At 43.2% G+C, this 20,438-nt stretch overlaps 1 protein-coding gene across 7 annotated transcripts in view; it reads right to left on the reverse strand.

Moving 5' to 3' along the window:
• LOC142503696 (cytosolic carboxypeptidase 6-like) overlaps window positions 1-20,438 on the reverse strand; it is a 1,053,590-nt gene that overhangs the window by 129,543 nt on the left and 903,609 nt on the right. The gene's annotated exons all lie outside the window — the stretch shown is intronic.

The following is a 20,438-nucleotide window of genomic DNA, read 5'->3' on the forward strand; positions in this document are numbered from 1 at the left end:
AGTGTGTATGCTTTAGCATCTGGAGATCCTGGAGATCTGGAGAAATGAAACTCCCTAATGGATTTAAGCCTTCATTCCTGAGAAAAGTGAGGACATCTTTGCATTAGGAATGTTATCGAAGATATAATTATTCTTCTAAAAAAATGACACCATAAAAAGGTAATGAGATTTCATTTATTGTTAGATTATATATCTGTGGACCAACCTTGCCTTTAATCTAATCAAGTCGAATGTTGATGCAAGTCAAATCAGTTGCTTCCTTGAAGATGCTAATGTTTTTAAGGATTTGCTGGCAGGACACACCTGTTTCCACGTCTTCCTGACGATTGTATGCCCAGATCCTCAAAGTTCTGGATATGCAGGTGACAGCTGTTGCTGGTCTGAATAAAGCATTCAGCAAGGCATACTGTTTCCTTGATGTCCCTTTTAACCTTCTTTCCATCCAGAGAAGATCTGTCTTCCAAGGAGATACTTGTGTTTGTTCTGTGTACTAGTCGGGGCACAGCCACATCGACCTTAGGAGATTTGGACCTATTCTTGGAAAAGGGTTCATGCTGGTAAATTTGTGATTGACCAAATGTCTTCGCTCTAAACAAGCACAGAAAAGTCTCTTGTCTACAGAAGTAAGGGAAATATTATATACCAGTTATACCCAAAATGGATTGATTGACCAGGAATCATCTTTCTAAAGTTCCTTATGAAGGCTTTAGTGAATGTACCCATGTCTGTTTGGGTTTCTTTAGACTCCATAGTATTCTTCGAATATTATTATTTACTTGCCAATGGCTTACAGCGTAAAAAAATACAGATTTTTCTTTAATTTCTCTTTCTTTTGAGAAGAAAAGAAACCTTTCCAGTCGGATGAAACTTCCTAAGCTACAGTAGAGTTTTTGAGATGACCCAGCTGAATGGCCAAAGGCTGCTTGTGCTCTAGACCAGGGGTGCACAAACTGGGGTGTGTGAAATTTTCTGGGGGGTCACGTCACGTTGCCATGCGATGCCATGACGTCAGAGCACCGGAGATAAGGTAAGGATGAAGGGGGGATGTGAGCAGAGGGTGAAAGCAGGCAGGGGGGTGCAGGAGAAAACATTTGTGCACCCCTGATTTAGACCTTTTATGAAATGTCAGCTTGAATCAATCAATCAATCATTGGCAATATAAAGAAGGAAAAAAGCTCTAACATCTGATTCGGAATTTCCTCCACTGCCTGTTTTTTAATGCAATCTAGGCAAAACTATTTTTGGATAACCTAACCATATGGTAATTTTCCATCCAAATTAGCACCAGACAAATGTTTTCTTTTGGTGCTGAGGATCAGCTTTGTACTCAGGGGAGGAGCATTAGAAATAGTGACCAGCAGGCTATTATTTACTGACCATCTACCTCCAGTTTAAAAAATCCTACCCAAATCCTGCCACCAGTGGGTTCAAAATCGCACCCAGGAAGTTCCCATCGGTGCATCTCACACCAACTACAGTCAGCGACGGCCTCATCCTTTTTTCCACTTCCATATAAATATTTGTTGTTAAATTCTAACATACTGTATTAATAGCAACAACAACAAAACTTACCATGTATCAGTAACGCTGGTACAGTGTTAATAAATGATTTCCTGGTAGTACAACATAACACAATAGAATTTTTTACTAGAAGTGTAAAAGCCTGCTGCTCTGTGCTATGTAAGTCTTGCAATATTCTTATATATCAGAAGAAGAGACAAGTGCAAGCTTTTAAAGCAGCCAGTTCATTCTAAGACAAATTAGTTTCAGCTACATTAAGTCTTTCAGTATGTGTTCTTGTGCAGATGTGGCATTTATTTTGAAAATAAATTACATTTTCCATTAGGAAAGGTTGTTTAGAGTCAGCATTCTTTTGCTCGGGGCTGAATTTTAGATTTGATTATCAAACAATATCAAAGTAGCCGATTTGAACCCCTTCGCTGCCGGAGAGGTGTGCAGCTCATTGTGAAGAACTGAGATGGGGTTATAGGCATCAAATGAAAAAGTGTACTGGTAGCGAGCTGGTTTGTGATTGCTTTATCCCGGTGTAAGTGATGGGGGGAGAGAATTAGTGAAGTCATTTGTTCTGCTGACTCCCATTTTAGCTTAAAAAGTCAGACCGCAGAGAGAGGTTTCCAAACCGTACGCCGATTCTAGGATGGTATTTGCTAGCATGGTCTTATCGCACCGTTGATAGATTGATGCTTTAAAACACAGTTAGAGGTGGACTTCCCAAAATAGCATAAAAAAAACTACAACTATGCAAAGAATCTGGGGTGGGGGGGTGGGGAGGGGGACTAAGGGTCCCCGATATCAGAAAAAATAATTTAGCATGTATTATAAGACATGCAGGCGATTGTATAGTAGAAAAAGTTTCCACTCAAACTTAGAGATAGAGGAGCAGCAAGTATAGGTAAACCCCGTTATAACGCAGTTTTCCCGTGGCTCCTGTTTAAAAAAAAAAAAATTCAATTTAAAAAATATATTTTTTTGCACACTGCACACACTGCACACACTGCACACACTGCACACACTGCACACACTTCTCACACTGCACACTGCACACACTCACTGCACACACTCACTGCACACACTCACTGCTCACACTGCATACTGCACACACACACTGCTCACACTGCACACGCTGCACACACTGCACACACACTGCACACACTCTCACTGCACACACACTGCTCACTACTCACACTGCACACACTGCACACTACACACACTCTCACTGCACACACTGCTCACTGCTCACTGCACACACTGCTCACTGCTCACAACACACACTCTCACTGCACACACTGCACACTCTCACTGCACACACTCTCACTGCACACACTGCTCACACTGCACACTCTCACTGCACACACTGCACACTGCACACACTCTCACTACACACAGCTCACAGCACACAGCTCTCACAGCACTCAAATGTCAGCAGCCCACCCCCCTCACATGTCAGCAGCCCACCCCCCTCCCCACGTCAGAAGCCCACCCCCCCCTCACATGTCAGCAGCCCACCCCCCCCTCACATGTCAGCAGCCCACCCCCCCTCACATGTCAGCAGCCCACCCCCCCCTCACATGTCAGCAGCCCACCCCCCCCTCGCCATGGGAAGATGATAGGTGCAGCCCCACAGACGAGGATACCACTCCTCTTCTATGTACCACTCCTCTTCTATGTACCACTCCTCTTCTATGTACCACTCCTCTTCTATGTACCACTCCTCTTCTATGTACCACTCCTCTTCTATGTACCACTCCTCTTCTATGTACCACTCCTCTTCACACACACACACACACACACACACACACACAAACACACACACACACACCTACCTTTTAGATCAGCTCAGCACATCCTCTCTCCCCGGTACTACGCCCCGCCCCCTGCATGCTCTGACCTCTCCGGCAGCCTGCTACCGCGCACCGCAAAACCTGGGGGCTGGGAGGGGGCTGGGAGGGAGAGGGAGGGGGCTGAGAGGGAGAGGGAGGGGGCTGGGAGGGAGAGGGAGGGAGGAGGGATGAATCGCCGCAATTTTTTAAAACTTTTTTTTAATTTATTTATTTAATTAACTGGCGCCCGGCCAGAGTCATCGCGGGCCGCACAGAGAGGCCAGACCGGCCGCATGCGGCCCGCATGTTGTGACTGACAGAGCAATCCTCACCGGGTCATAGCAGCACCTGTTTTATGTGTTTGCATAAGTATCACCTTTTGATTATTATTATCACTACGATTATATGTATAGCTAGTATTTTTATATAGAGCGCCACTATTAGATAAGTTTCCTTTTTCACAGGCCCGCATGTTGTGCAGACCTCTTCCTTCCTTCCCTCCTCACTCCCTCCCGATCAGGCGCGCGGCGGCCATTTTTTTTTAAAATTAGCGCGACCCCGTTACTAACGCCGTGGTCTCGGGGTGGACCCCGAGGACCGCGCTATAACGGGGTTTACCTGTATAGCCTATGAATCTAATAGATATACTACATATGAGGTGGGGAGCATTGCCGCGAGAGATCAAGGATAATATGTTGGTAAGAGACACATACGCAGCATGGAAGACAATAAAATCAAATATTGGATTACCATACACAATCTCTACATTTCTGCCTATTAAAGGAAATGGAAACTTCCTCCCAGGTCAGAATCAGGCAACCTTTAAATTGGGAAAGCAGTGGCTTGAGGCGTACTGGAACACTGATGACAGAAAGCGAGGAGAGATGCCTTACTTTAGAAGAACTAAAAGAAAAGAGGGAGTCATCGAGCTCACATGGATACTCATACATACAGGTAGAGATGGGCGATTTTTTGGGGGTGGGTTTGGATCCGTAGCGGATTGGCCGGTCCCTTTGGTCTGCGGATTTCAGCAGATCAGTCTCAAAAAGGGCAATTCGCGTTTTGTTTACTTTTTATTATTATTATAACCAATACACCCCACATATTCCGCAATCCGTTAACAGATTTGTAGAATCCAAACTGCGGATTCGGTAATCCGTAGACGGATCCGCGGATTGGATTCTACAAATCCATCAACGGATTGTATCCAATGGTGGTTTTTGATGAATCCATGTGGATTAAAACCGACCAAATCCGTTTGCGGATTTTACATTGCAAAACGGATTTGGGGGGGAAATGCGAGAAAATCCAGGAAACGGATTTGAGCGGATTCGCCCGTCTCGACATACAGGTTATTGCAAATCACTGGAGAAGTATAAAAAGTTAATATTGTCTAATAATATACTGTATTTGATCATTTCTTTAGCCTTTACAGATATATATATATACACAATTTAATAAGAGACAAAAATCACGAGAGTATATTACAAAAAGTTTTTTTGGCCTGGAACATACATTTCAAGGAAATAATGGAATTATATGTAATACTTACTGGATTAGATAGAACTAGAAAACTAATCATCTCAGAAACCTGGAGAGAGATGCAATTAGAATGGACACACAGGCCATATTGTGCTTTTTAACATAAGATATAAGGATACAGACCTAAAACACTGCTTATTGGACTGCCCCAATATCTCAAACTTTTGGGACCAAGTGCTGGATTATATACTGCAGAACGTTAAAATACTTGTTGGTTAAAGAACCAGTATCATTGATATTTGGCAATTTAGACAAATGGAAGATTATCAATAACGGAGCGAGAATACTTACATTTGTTGAAATAGCATTACTGGCTGCCAGAAAAAAACAATAATGTTACAATGGATAAAAGATGTTCCCCCTAACATGGAGATGCTAAATAAATACTTAACACAATTATTCATGTGAGATAAAATGGAAGCTGAAACAAATAAAGAACAAAAGAGGGAAACACTATTTAAAGAATGGGATCCCTTGATACTTACCTCGGAAGGGGGTGCCGGTAGCAGCTCTGACTGGGCTTGTTGGGGATATCGAAATGGCGGATTAAATATCCCCTGTCACACAGGCTGATAGGAAGCTGTGTCATCATCCCTTGTGTCTTCCATTTGGCCTGCAGGAGCGGGCGCTTTAAACTGCAGAAAGATACCGGCACCACCTACGGGGGTAAGTATCTCGGGAAGCATGGGGTGCCCGGGGATGAAACCAATGCGTTTCAACCTCGTAGACCCCCTGCTTCAAACCTATTAGAAAAAAACCATGTTGCTTGTGTGATGGTAGGGGTAAATGTGACTGTTTTTAATGAAGGTCAAGCCCATAATTACCCCTACATGTCAATAATACAGTTGTCTTATGTGTATGTATATCTATGTCTTAGCCTTGTTCCAGCACTTCAGGGACAGGGGGTTCATTTTCTTTTCGGGAGAAATGTTGCAAATGTTGTCTGCGACCTTTCCCTGTAACACTTTTCATGTAACCAAAGTTATGTTGCATTTCAACCCACCAATCATGGGCTGGGACATATTGAAAACACCTGGCCTCAACTATTTTTGCCTGTAACCATGTTGTGCCAGGGTGTATAAAAAGGTGGGGAGGGAGACCCATAGAGAGTCTTAAGAAGCTGTGAGTTGTACTTGGCTGAAGGAGCTACAGACTCAGTTTCAGGTCAAGCGTGCTCTGTCTGAGAGGATCAAGTGCTGGTGCCAGGTCCGGAGTCCAGTCCAGAAGACATCCTGTGGGGGAAGATCTGGGAAAATCTCTCTATGGAGGTCCCTGCACCTAGGACTATAGGATAACCCCAGTTTTCCCAGTTATAAATGTGTGTGTCTGTTTATGTCAGTTGTGGATAACTTTTTTCCAACAAATTAATTTGATAAACTCTCGTGTTTCTGTCTGGCGAGTTTATCCCTGGTGTGATAGTCCTGGTCTCCTGTGACAGCTTGGACTGCTCCTTTAAAGGTACAAGCATGCTTTAATATTCTATTTAATATAAAAAAAAAAAACTATTTTTTGATAAAGCTTCCGTTGCCTTTTTGGGGTCTTTGGACCAGCTCCAGGGAACCATCTGGTTCAGGTACTAATAAAATGCGTGCAAAAAATGATGCTGTACAGTACCTTAAGGCAAAGGTGCTAAAAAGTGTTGTCGCTTTCACTGTAAATCCAGTAGACTGGTCCTGGAGTATCACACTCCCCAAGGACTGCAGATCTCCTGTATTTGCATTTTTTAATAAGACTGATTTATGATGTACAATTTATCTCACCGAAACCTGAGTGTCACAGAAGCATCATATGTCCGCGTGTGAAAAAATTAACGTGAAAAAGAAGCTTCAAGGCACAGTTTTCCTCTTCTTCTTTTTTTTTTTTTTTTTAAGAACTGACAAAACTGATACATTTGCTTCATCTCCAAAATTAATTTTCAGACATGAGGGAAGGTCAGCATGAACTACCGCAACAAGAGGCCTTTTCTCATCTTTAACAAATGATCTAAAAGAGGGCTGTCAGATCACAGGCAATAACATTTTGAGTAGAAAAATATTTGTAATGATTAGCTGGTCAAAATTATTTTTTTCACAGGAGCCTCTGCCCACACAGTAAGTGTTAGCATCCTTTACTTGGATATTCTTTTTGTTTGTGGGTGTACCTTTTCTAGATGGTTCTGCAGACTATTTCATATGGATATCCGCTCAAAGGAAACAAAATGTAAGATGTGGCTTTATAGGACTACTTACAGATGTTTACACTTACATATACACTCACACTCACACACCTGTACTCATACTTAGATACTCACACTCATATACTCATACTTACAGATACTCTCACTCACAGATACTTACACTTACATACACACACTTAGATACTCACTCACATACCTGTACTCGTACCAAAAGATACTCACACTCACATACTCATAGTTACAGATACTTACACACACATACACTTTTACACTCACACTCGCATAAGTACAGATACTCACACGGACATACTCACTGACACTCACACTTACATATACTCACACTCATATACCTGTACTCATACTTACAGATACTCACATGCAGATACTCACACTTACAGATATTGAGGCAAAATAAAGTATAATATTTGTAAATGAAGTAGCTCTTCCATTTCTATAATCCATTACAATTAAAATTCTCCTGTATTTATATTATATATTTATAATTTATATTATAGGGGGGCCCTACCACTGGTGTTTTGGTTCTAAATAATTTGCGGGCATCTCAGTAGGTCATATTGCACCTGAAACCGCAACTGTGATCCCAACCTTTATTTTCTGTGGTAAACTCCCACCTCTGTCCACCCAAGGTTCCCTTTTAAGGTTCTGATTACAGTTTAGTGTAGTGTCCAGGGGTCTGAATGAGCGTATACATTCTCAATGGACAGACATGCACTATGTTTAAGAAGTGCACTGTTTTTAAGTTAACCACTTCAGGGATCTGAATGGGTATTGCAAGGTTTGTCAGAATTGGTATTTTCTAATTGTATATATTCTCTCTGACCTCTCTGCTCCTGGCTGATTTCATGGAGTGGAGGCTGTGATTCTACATCACCAGATGAACCTAGTTGTATGACGGCCACTAAAACGAGGGATGCAATCTAGAGTCACGACATCACCTACTCTAAAGCTTCAACGGACATCGTTTGACCTCGCGGGCATCGGTATGAGAGGGGAGGAGTCTTCTGAGGATCCAGGACGTCAGATACCGAATACTTATTTTTCCTCGTGATGACCATAACATTGCAGTTGTGTAGTGGGACGCAAGCTATCAAAACGCATATAGAGGACCTCGATTCAGCTAACACTGACAGCACGGTGACGGATTTTCACTATCAGAGCATGAAAGGGAAGTACCATGTTTCTTTTATTTAGCGTGGCAATGGGCCAAAAAGGGTTTCTTACCCCAAAATGTTGCCCCCCCCCTAATTTTTCTCCATGTTTGTTTTTTTTTTTTAACATGATGCATTTTTGTGCTAATATAATAAAAAAAATATAACCTCTTTCCACTCAGAAGATTATCATAAGGTCCGGATATATACTAGTTATTCCACAACATTCGTTTGGTTGGTGTTCCTGCATCGAATGGCTCCTACAGATGAATGAGCATCTGTTCCCCTACTTCAGGAGTGGCCAATTTCAGGCCACCAACAGGTCAAGTTTTAAGGATATCCCTGCTTCAGCACAGATTACTCAATCAGGGGCTCAGTCAAACACTGAGCCTCTGATTGAGCCATCTGTGCTGAAGCAGGGATATCCTGAAAACCTGACCTGTTGCTGGCCCTTCAAGACTGGAGTTCGCCACCCCTGCCCTATTTCATTACATTGAAACAATATATTTCACAAGTCCTTTTATCTTTTAGGGTACATCATCTGTAGTTTGCCACAGGTTAATTACGTTGCATGAGTAGCAGTCCGTTCATGTATAACATTTAAATTATGCCTGTACACTACCTATAGTTGTATGTAACTTTTTCATGTATACTATTGTGACGATGGAGAGGATTTGGCCCGGGATTAAAGGGGTTACACCCCAATTGGCCACTCTCTAACCTCACCAGGGAGACAAGGGGTTAACTGGGCTGAGGCCCAGACGTGTGATTTAACCCTTGTCATAACCTGAAAATGTATATTCCCTGTTCCCCCATGGTTTATTGTTAATCAGTGTCTGCATAACACACACACTAGAATCCATCCGGGAGCACAAGGGTTACTAGTCCTTTAATGATTATAGCTCTTTGTGAAGTTTTCCCGCCTTTTCAGGCACCATTTTGCAGGTCCCCATTGGCCGCCATTAGGGCTCCATGCCTTCTAATGGAGAATCTTGTTGTTTTAGTCCTGTTTCCTGTAAAGACCAACAGGTGGCGTCCGAGAGGGAGAGCGGCGGTTTCCCATTGAAAGTCAATGGGCTCATCGACTTCAATGGAGGTTCCTCGAGGTAACTTTCGAAGAACAAGTTGGCTGCCGTCCAGACCGCAAAGCGGATACAATGTCCTTTAAAAGAGTTAAAATCACTTGAGTCAAGTTCAACGTTAATTGGCGTGGGAATAAACAGTTCTGGGGTCCCTAGAAATAAAATTCTTTTTGCCCCTAGTTCCTAGGCTTCCCCCCACTCGACCACAACCGGGTCCCCGAATCCTGGACCCCCGATAAGGGTCGAACCGAGAAGAGCGGGTCGTGCCATAGGCTTCAATGGCGGCGGCAGAAACAGCTCTGAAAAATGACTAAGTGTGAAATGCTGTAATTTAGGAATCCATATCTCCGATTCCGGAGGGACCAGAGGATCAAGGTTTGGGGTATCTGTAGTCACTGCTCCGGCATCACTGCAGAACCTTCCTTGACCCTCTTGGACGAACCCGACGGAGTATGGACCCCCTTGAAAGTTCAGGACTTTTTCCCATTGATTCTAATGGGGGAAAAGCAGCATGGTGAAAAAATGACTAAGTGTAAAATGTTGAAATGTGTAAGTCCATATCTCCGGTTCTGGAATGCCCAGAGGGATGGGATTTGGGTGACATGTAGCCAAGGTTCCGGCTTTAATGCATGCCCATTCCCAGCCCCCTCAGACCAACCAGACGGAGTATGGACGACTGTAAAGATTTGTGGATTTTCTCATAGACTTCAATGGCGGCGGTTCCCCATTGAAAGTCTATGGTAGGAAACTCCATTGACTACAACGGCGGAGTTGCTCCATTGAAACCCATGGCGGCGGAGCCCGTTGTTTTCAATGGGGATTTAGTGAAAAGCTGAGATTTCTTTTAGCGGAGATTTTTGTATTAAAATGAAAAATGATTTAATGTGCATTTGTGTAACTCCGGCTCCATAGGTCGTAGCAAGTCGCTTTTTGGATCATATGGTGCCCCTGTTCCGGCCATTAGAACTAGGAAGTTTGGTTCTGCTAGACCCAATGGAACCGGATATTTTAATACGTTTATGTTTTATGCTTAATACTGTATTCTAAGGTATGGACAAAGACTTAGGGGAAATTCCTTTTAGCAGATGGCCCAAGAGGCACCCTAATGTCTAGGATTTAAGTGTTGTTCAAAGGGTCTTGTCACCCTCCCTGTTTACCTAAGGGCGGAGGAGGCTCAAGCCAGAGCAGTCTTTAAGTGTCCCACTTCACACCTTTCAACAAAGGTTTTCCTGCCAGAACTCCAAATGATAGACTGGCTGGCATTCCTGATGCAAATGTGGGGCTTCAGAAATGAGACCCCAGAGTTCTACTGCGCATGTGCCAACTAGCAGGGGGGCATGGGTCAGAATGCTTTCCCACGTTTGTGAGTGGCTGGAGGTAATTGAAAACCAATCCCCTGTGCTTAAGGTTAAGAATAGAGGGACAAAAGATATATAAACTGCTGTTCCCTATATTCCTTTGTTGTTCATGTTTTGCAAGTTCTTCAAGTGTTCAGTCTGTTCTATACCATCTTGTTTGCTGAGAGAAACGCTATGCACTGTGTTCCTGCCAGAGGTCTTTTCATGCTTTTGGTGTCTTGATGACTATGAAGAGTGCTGTATGAACTGCCAGTCCAGATGTGACTGCTTCATCATTTCCATTTTACGTAAGTGTCTATATTTTGCCTGTTATTTGTACATATCTGCTGTGTTCACCTATCCTACGGAATAAATACAATTTGTTATATCTAAGTCTCGTCCCAGTTCAAACCCAGGTATATATATATTTATATATAGTTTTGGTGTAAATTACAGCCTGTCACAAGCTACCGTGACAAGCATCTTTAGTAAACATTCATACTTTTTTAATCTTACCTGTGTAGCCTTGCCTGGTTTGGCTACCAGTCTGCCCTCCCTGTCATGCAAGCCCTGGTAACAGTGCAGGCAGTGACAGGACAAATCATGGGTTTTCCCCACAGAGGCAGCTCCCTTGAGTGACAGGGGAGGAGGTGCGACAAGGCCTGTGTTCTGCCCAATCCTGGGTTCAGACCTTGTACTTCCTTCCCACTGTACTTAAGGGGCTGCAACCTCAAATTTAGGCAGTGTCTCTACGTTGAGAGAAACGGGTATCACGCAGGATTGCCTGTGCATTGGCACCCCCTGTCCTTCTTCCCCTTGGGGGAGAGTGAGTGATTACCATTCACCTGTCCCTGCTAGGGGGGCATGGAAGAGTAAGGACTGCTTTGGGTGCCCTTGGCTCAGAGTGGAGGTCCAGGGACCATCCAGAAGTTGGAGACCTGCAGTGAACTGTATTGGGAAGCAGCCTGTGATACTGTGTCAGCAGAAGACCAATAAATTGGTTCCAGTAATCTATACCTCCTGCCTGGTGTGTAATCTTACTGGGGGGTGAGGAGTACGTTCTTCTGTGGGAGATTGCCTCCATACATCTGGAGCCTGCAGTAGATGGAGGTGCTGTGTACCCAGGAATAGACAACTGTAATGTACTCCAAAAGCCTGTAAAGACGTCCCCACTACCATCGGCAGACCACTCAGCATCCTGTGAGCCAACCGGTAGCATGCACCAAACACCTGGTAACAGGGGAATCTCCCAGACGGTGGGGGAAACACTGTTACACCTGTTTCATCATTTAATGATATATTGAGTGTGGGGAACCACATTGTATATATTAGTGATGTAAGGGAGCTAAAGGGTTTCCTGTCTGTTCCCTTCACACCATATTTTCCCTCTTGTTTGACATATGGTGAGGCTGTTTGCCATTTTTGTATTTAAAATAAAATATATGTTAATGAAGTAGCTCTTCCAATTCTAAAAGCCTTTACAATTAAAATTCAGTAATATTTATATTATAGGGGGGCCCTTTCTCTGTGCATGTTTCGGTTTGGTGGAACTCAATAGTTTTTGGAAATTCTTTTGTTTGAGCCACCTGTGCTGAAGCAGAGATATCCTTAATCTATTTGGGGTTTTACTAGATCTATTTGGGGTTTTTGGGGAGTGGGGTTGGGAGTTCCTGCATTAACCTATATTCACCCGAGTAGAAACTGATGCACTGTTAACTTTGTGCTGACCTGCTTCTCATCTCATTCAACAGGGACCTAAGAGTCCATCCTAGGACACAACTAGGCATGAATGAGAAAAATCTGGTTGCTTTTTGATAGTATTTTTCCTCTGATAAATCTGGTTCTTTTAATAATATTCTTCCTCTGACAAAACTGGTGCTTTTTTTTTTTTTAAACAGCATTGCTCAAAATGTTGCAGTACGGATCTTGGATGAAAGAAATCCCAAAGTATCTGAAAGTTTCCCTAATACCTTGTGGGTTTTACTTAATATGAGGCGCAGACCCCGTGCAGCCTGATGAAATGTATTGAATACGGGAAAGGTCACGGCCTATGCTGGGAATTGCCCTGACCTTTACAAGCACATCCATCACCAGGCTCCCACACCACGCACCATCCATCGCTCACTCTGTAAAGGTCCGCTCACTCTTATTCACATACACCAGGATCCAGCCCCCTCGCTGTACAACATGACTCACTGCTCTGACAGCAAAAACCCATCAAACATTTACAGTTGGCCGGGTTTAAAGGGACGGCTTCCATCAAGATGCTCTTTCCCAGGTTAAAGTTAAATTATGGTGGTTAATTAGGGTTTGGGTAAATCTTAATAGGGATTGGTCGGATGAGGTCATGTGATGCATTTGCTTTACAGAGTGGGAGAGTTGTGTGATTTTTGCATTAGCCCTTGAGAAAGCAGATAGGGAGAATGATGTTTTGTATCTACTTCGGTATTGGATTCATTAAAGAAGATCTTGTTAAATATAGTGCCGATGTGGTTTTTGTTTTAACCCCTTGAAATATGTAACCACCCGAGCATCAAAACTTTCTTCATCCCAGTAGAATATAGAAATAAAGATACTGATGGCAGAATTCACCACATGCCCATTTTCCTGAGATGTGCCGGCTCTTTTCCTCATTTCAGATTTGTCTATCAAGTAGCTGTAAATTCCTTTAGTATAATAACCTTCAATGTCCTCCTTTGTTCGGGGGCTGCTCCCTAGTGTACTACCCTTTCAATGAAAAGCGGATTTTTTTTCACGTATCCTTAGAGCGTTGCCACCTAAGTAAATGAGTCATAAGGTCTTTTCCAGCGCAGGAAGATGTCTTATCGCTTTGTACAGATGACTAAATATGAGCCAATAAGTTAACACAGCTTTCTATAATAAATGTAATATATATATATATATATATATATATATATATATATATATATATATATATATATATTACAGTGGTTGACAAATCACCAAAAAATCTACTCGCCACACAAAAAAATCTACTCGCCACCTAGTACCAAACGTGTGCTGCTTGGGCCAATATTTACTCACCCAGGGGTTAAATCCACTCGCCCGGGGCGAGCAAATGTATAGGTTTGTCGAACACTATATATATATATATATATATATATATATATATATATATATATGTATATATATATGTATGTATACATGAGAGAGAGAAAAAACGTTACCATGCAGCAGGGCAGCAGAACAGCAAAGAGAGGCAGCACTCAGAGGTAAGTATGCAAGAATTGTTGTAACGGATCGGGGAACACGCGCCTCTCAGCGTGTCCCCGTCACCTCAGGCCCCACGGTGGCTCTCTACCCCGGTTCCCCGCTCCCTCGGCCTCTCACCTGTCCCGCCTCCACGCTGAGCCGTTCCTCCGCGGCGCACGCCGCATCTTCATGCACGTGACCGGGGCGCGCGCACGGCAGCCTTACAGAGGGCGCGCGCACCCAATCTTCTTATCAGCCCTCCCGCGGCGCTGGCGCCGCCCCCCCATCGGCTGCAGGTGATTGCCATCAATCACACCCCTGTCTCCCTCCCTGCTCACCTGGACCTATCCCTGCCTTCACCCAGACAGGCCTCCGCTCCCCCCCTTCCTACCATTGGCCCTCCTTCCTTTATAACCCCAGTCTGCCCTCTTCTTCCTCGCTCTGCATAGCTTCTCTGTGACTCCAGTGTGCAGTGTCTATGCCAAGCTCTGTTCTCTGTTACAGCTCTTGTTCCTGTCCCTGCCCCTGTTTGGATACCTTTGGATTGATCTCGGCTCTGTTTGACTACGTGCACCTCGCTACCCCTGGACTCTGCTTTGGACCTCACTATGCTGCTTTCTCCTGCCCCTGACCCACGGCTGCTGGACAATTACCTTATGTGCCCATTTTAATCTCTACCGTAAAAACCTTAAGACCCTACGTGACCCTCTGCGTTATTTCATAATTAGAATAATCTTATGACTACCCCAAGCATTTTTTATTTTCCATACTGTATTTGCCTGTGCCACCTCTGCTGGGAGACTATTCCACGAATCCACCACCCTTTCTGTGAAGAAGTACTTTCTCACATGTCCCCTTAGCTGCCATCCTCCAGCTTCAGAGCAAGACTTCTAGCTCCAGCTCTTCTCTCTCTCTGAAACTGGCTTCCCTCCTGTACCTTGATAAACCTTTTATATGGAACATTTCAAAGTCTCTGTCATATCCCCCCTCTCCCTTCTCTCCTCCAAGCTGTACATATTGAGGTCATTTACTCTTCTCTTATTTATGACGTAAACCGTTCAGCATTATAGTAGACCCTTCTTTGCACAATCTCTAATGTATGTCCTTCTGAAGATATGGTCTCCAGAACTGAACACAGTACTTGAAAGTCCAGATAGGATTCTGGGGCTCCAGAGTGTTGTAACAGCAAAGAAAAAAAAATGTGACAATACCATTTCGAAATCATTTTCTTCTTGGTCATAGGCAAAATAGTGAATATAGCGCCCACCTAGCTTTCCTCTACATGAGAGCATGCAACCGCCAGGAATCACAATAGCGCAATGTATTCTTCTTAGCCTCCATAGAGGTACGACTTAGCCCTCCCTCAGCAGATCAATTAATTGAAATAAACAGAGGAACTCACTGTAGCTGCTTGAATGTTCCTCTGCTCCATGTGGTAGAGATCGTGATGGGAGTCCTCAGGTGTGGGGGTCCGCCAGAGTGCATAGACAAAAATAGAAAAAGATGCGACGCGCCACCAGTCGAATGACCAGAGAGAGGGTGACTCCAAAAATAAGAAATATTTATTCGATCATGTAAGACGGAGGCAGATACGAACCAACATGTTTTGCGCTAAGCGCTTTTATCAAGGACCCACGACTGGTGGTGCGTCACAGCTTTTTATATTTTTGTCTGAACACAGTACTGTATGTGAGGTCTCACCAATGATCTATAAAGTGCCATCACCCCCTCTCTTTCTGCTACTAGTACCCCTATCTATACAACCTAACATTCTGCTGGCTTTCTGCATTGCTTTGTTACATTACTTGCCTACTTTTAAGACTTTGGGGACTCCCAGGTCTCATTCCTCTAAAGTAGTTGACATTTTAGTGCCAGTAATCCTGTATTCAGACTTTAAAATGTCGTGGTCTATGTGAATGACTCTGCACTTTTGGGCATTAAATAGTATTTGCCACTCTTGATCATTCCTCAAATCTAACTAAAACATTAATCATTGTGTGTCATCCATGTTGCATATCTTTGTGTCATCTGTAAAGATGGCATCAAGGCCATTTGCAGTATCACTAATAAAGATAAGCTCTGGTCCGAAAGCAGATGCCTGTGGTACTTCACTGGTCACCTTCCCCTGGATGTACTTCATTCACCAGAACTCTCTTTCGTCTATCCTTCAACCACTGTCATTCAGCCACCTTATTGGGTCATTCATTGAACTGCGATAGTGCACGGAAGTCAATGGGCTTTTCCATATAATAGTGCCCCGGTCAACACTAACGCAGTTTAATTCATAACCTCATCGAATCCGATTCCAAGCGTTGCAAATTATTTGTGAGTCTTCTATGTGGGACTGTGTCATGGGTCTTACTAAAATCTAGGTACGCTACATCTACTGCTCCAATCTGGTTTATTACCTTCGTTACCCAGTCCAAAAAAAATTCAAATCAGATTTGTCTGACATGATCTCCCCCAGTAGATCCATGCTGCCTGGGATCTTGCAGGTTGCTGGATTTTAGATACTCAAGATTTTTTTCTCTCAGGAGTCTTTCCATTAATTTCCCCACTACTGACATCAGGGTCACTGGCCTGCAGTTACCTGCTTCTTCCCTACTTCCATTTTTGAAGTGAGACTACATTTATCTTTGTGAGTGGGCTCCCTCACCACTTGCTTGAGAGATGCCACCTGCAAAGGTAGCAAGGATGTTCCTGGTACTGGCTCAACCCGCAACAGACACACTCCAGTACACATCAAGCAGACTAAAATCTCTCATAAATATTACATCTCTCCTTTTGGTTGCCATTTTAGGCCTAGATCCCCAGAGAAGAGAGAGACTATTTTACTAGAGTCCCCAGTGACTTACATATGGCACCAAAAAAACTACTTTATACAATACGTTGAGAAATACCTGTGCACAAAAAGAAACACACCTGGGAAATTATTGGGCCCAGTAATGGGAAGGAGATGATTGGCACCTCTTGCTTATAGTGTTGAAAGCATCGTTCTAAAATTAGCATTTATACTTGTTATTCATGATGTAGCCAGTAACTTGGTTAACATTTGGCACATTTATGAGGAGCTATTTTGATTAAATTGTACAGATAAAAGAATAAAGTTATAGTGCAGTGTTCTAAAATGGTGCAATAGATCAATAGATGATAACATTCTTATTAAAGAACAAGTTAGGAGTTAATTGCAGGTTTCATACAAACGTTGAAATGATCTGCTAAATGTACAATCTGATGAGGTTCATTTAATTGTGAGAATATACGTTTCAAAAGTGCGGATGTCTAAAAGTTATTTAGTCATTCAGTAAATAACCGTCTCGCGTGTTCCCAAATCACTCGAAACAAACGCTCGGCTCTCTTCTCTCTCCCCAGGGGCGGGTGTTTTAGGCGGAGTGGCAGATAATAAGGACAGCAATATGATATTGATGTGGTCGCTCTTTATAGAATAAGGGCCTTAGAATAAAACCCCATGCATCTTTAGTACAGTATATTATAAACAGTGGGTGGTAATGACCTGCTTTATTCCAGCGTCTGTTTAAAGCAGTAATCCCAGATTTAGTTTATTTTCCTCGCTTATCTAATCATATAAATTGACCACAGATAGGAACCCGCTTGGCCCACCTAGGGCCACATACACTCAGCTTCATTAAACCAGAGCAAATAACGTCATGTCACCTAAATTACTAACGGTCGTTATCTTCCCTAAGTTTAACGCATATCTATAAAGGTAATTAATTATATGCAAAAACAACAGGCGATGTTGAACTCATTAGCATAGGCTTAACTAAAGGTAACTTAAATAAGCACTGCCTTGCGTTAGCCATTACTCCCACCCAGACCCTGAAATAGGGGGAGAGGGAGAGAAAAGGGGGGGAAGAGAGAGATATAGGGTTCCTGGAGATCAGCAGATCACCCCAGCACGAAGAACAACCTCACCAGTTTCACGGGGTTACCCAACGGGTTACCCAAAGTAGCTTTCCTATTGTTCCTCACAAAATGGGCAACTCCTCCCTCCTTTCATACCCTGTCCTACCCAAGTAGAGTATAACCTGGCATAACTTTGTCCCACTTCTGATTTCCATTGTGTAGCATACAAACGGGTGAATCATCTGATTAACCCTCCAGGCTCTCAGAGTATAGCAAAGTCCTGCTGGTGAAAGATAAGATAAATCTTCTAGACCCAGGCCAAACACAACCTTAGTATAGTGAGATGAAGCGTGTAATCGCCGTGAGCACTATGAGGTTGGGACATTGGAAACTCACGTGTAAATCCTTGTAGTAGGTTGTAGAGCCTGTGCGGGTCTTCCCAGTATGGTGTGTCTGCTTCTCCCGGCCGAAGTCAGGGTGTCTCCGCTCGTGTTCTTGCCTCTTCACCGCCAACCCGATACCCGCGGACGCGGAGGGTGGTCACCTGACCGGCGGCTTGGATAGTACTTCCTGATGACGTCATGGTAGACTCGGTGCAGGAAACCGCAAGCCAGCAGGAACTCAGCGTGCAGACGCTTGATGCAGCAATATGAATGAACTAGCGAGTCCTCTTGACGCGTTTCAGGACTCGCTTGCACCTTGTGCAATAAAGCTTACTTTTTAACCCACATCAGCCTTCATCTACTTTTGTGCTGTGCGACGCATCTTTCTCTCTTGGAGAAGTTCATTCTGATTTCCATTGTGCCCTGACTATAATATCCAAATCATTCCTTGTCATTATTGCAATTAGTGCTGAGAATGAATTTCCCAGGAAGGAGCGGCTCAGAGAGTAAAGGCACTGACTCTGTAAATAAGGACAGAGTTTGAATCAGTGGAACCCGGTGTCGGCTCCTTGTGACCTTGGGCAAGTCACTTTATCTCCTTGTGCCTCAGGTACCCAGATCTAATCCTATGTGCTGCGTACCGGGCGCTATGCTGTTATTGTTAAGCGCTTTGAGTCCCATAAGAAGGAAAGCGTTATATGAAATAAAGTTATTAAACAAGGAGTATTTGTGCACAAAGCTCGAAGACGTTTGTTACTGCTTTTCCTAATCCCTCCATCTTATCCTGAATCTTCCTTCTGCATTATTGGTCTTATTTCTATTTAAGGTGTACAGTATTCTGTTCTCCAATGAATGTTTCCTGTGTTAAAGTACAATCTTACTGCACCCCCCCCCCCCACCCCTCAGTTAGTTTAAATAGTTGCCAATGAAGTATCTGAACAGCTCACTGAGTATCAAGAAGGATGTAGGCCACCTCTCTAATAAACGCCCATATCCCTCCAGGTGGAACTACGTGTATTTCCAATAAACCCAAATCCCTCCTCTTCACACCTTTCTTTAACCACATTCATCCCTAGGCAGGATACGCCTTACCTCCCTCTTTCCCTCACTACTTGCTCCGATATCTATACCATTTACAATGCAATCCTTCTGCAACAGAGACAAGTGTCTGCAGATGGAACACTACATGAATTTCCATAATGTCTCACAGAAAACTACTGCCTTACACCCATTGCACTGTACAACGCCGACACATTGTAAATGTTTTTGACAATGCTGTGTGCGATTAAAACTCACCCTTTCTCACATTTTCTACAATGCAGAACATACATCACTTTATTTGATCTTCTTTGCACCACCTCTGTTCTGCTAATGTTCTTCTTGATCTATAACCACTAGAATGAAGTCTTACTAATAATGCAAAACCATTGCGGTATGTAACATTGTAATAGCAAATTAAATTGTTTTTTTAGATTTCATCCCAAAACCTAATAGAATCCATAGGAAAGGCATCATACCACATCTAAGGATTGATGCAGTGTTTTCAAGATTTCAGATAATGTGCTAAGTCAGGGGTGCTCAACTCCAGTCCTCAAGCCCACCCCCCCCACCCCCCCCCCCCCCCCCCCCCCCCCCCAACAAGTCAGGTTTTCAGGATATCCCTGCTTCAGCACAGGTGGCTCAATCAGTCCCTACTTCAGCATAGGTGGCTCAATCAGAAGCTGGGATATTCTGAAAACCTGACCTGTTGGGGGGAACTGGAGTTGAGCCCCCCTGCGCTAAATTATCGGATATCTATCGGTAAATTCACGATATCCCCACATAAGAAAAACCTTAAAAAAATTATAATTGTTTTCTCTGAAATTGAAAACTGCTGAAGGATTTGACTGTCAAGTGCATGATTAGGATGAGGAGAAAATTCAATTTCTAAAATATATACATTTTAAATGTCTAGGGATTGAGGTTTTAAATGCAGAGGGGTATAATCCTAACACCCAGTACAGACACTGCCCTGCATACATCATTTAAGTCAGCCTGAAAAAATATGATGTTTCAATCAATCAGTGTGCCTGGCTAATGATTCAAAGACCTAACTTGTCTTGAACATGAGCTCTCTGGGAATATTACACAGAATCCATCTCCTTTTTAAAAGCTTAAATAGAACTTTATTTCAAACAGTCATGAAAAAAATAAATAAACTTTATTCCGTTCTCCCGCAAAGCTAAAAGAGATGCCCGGAGGGCACCGTATGTTAAATATTTTGAAGGATTTCCATTTAAGAAACAAGACAGGGTTTTCTAGCTGTTCAAAAAAAAAAAAAAAAAAGCC

This window comes from Ascaphus truei, chromosome 10 (assembly GCF_040206685.1).
Source record: "Ascaphus truei isolate aAscTru1 chromosome 10, aAscTru1.hap1, whole genome shotgun sequence".
Taxonomy (NCBI): Eukaryota; Metazoa; Chordata; class Amphibia; order Anura; family Ascaphidae; genus Ascaphus; species Ascaphus truei.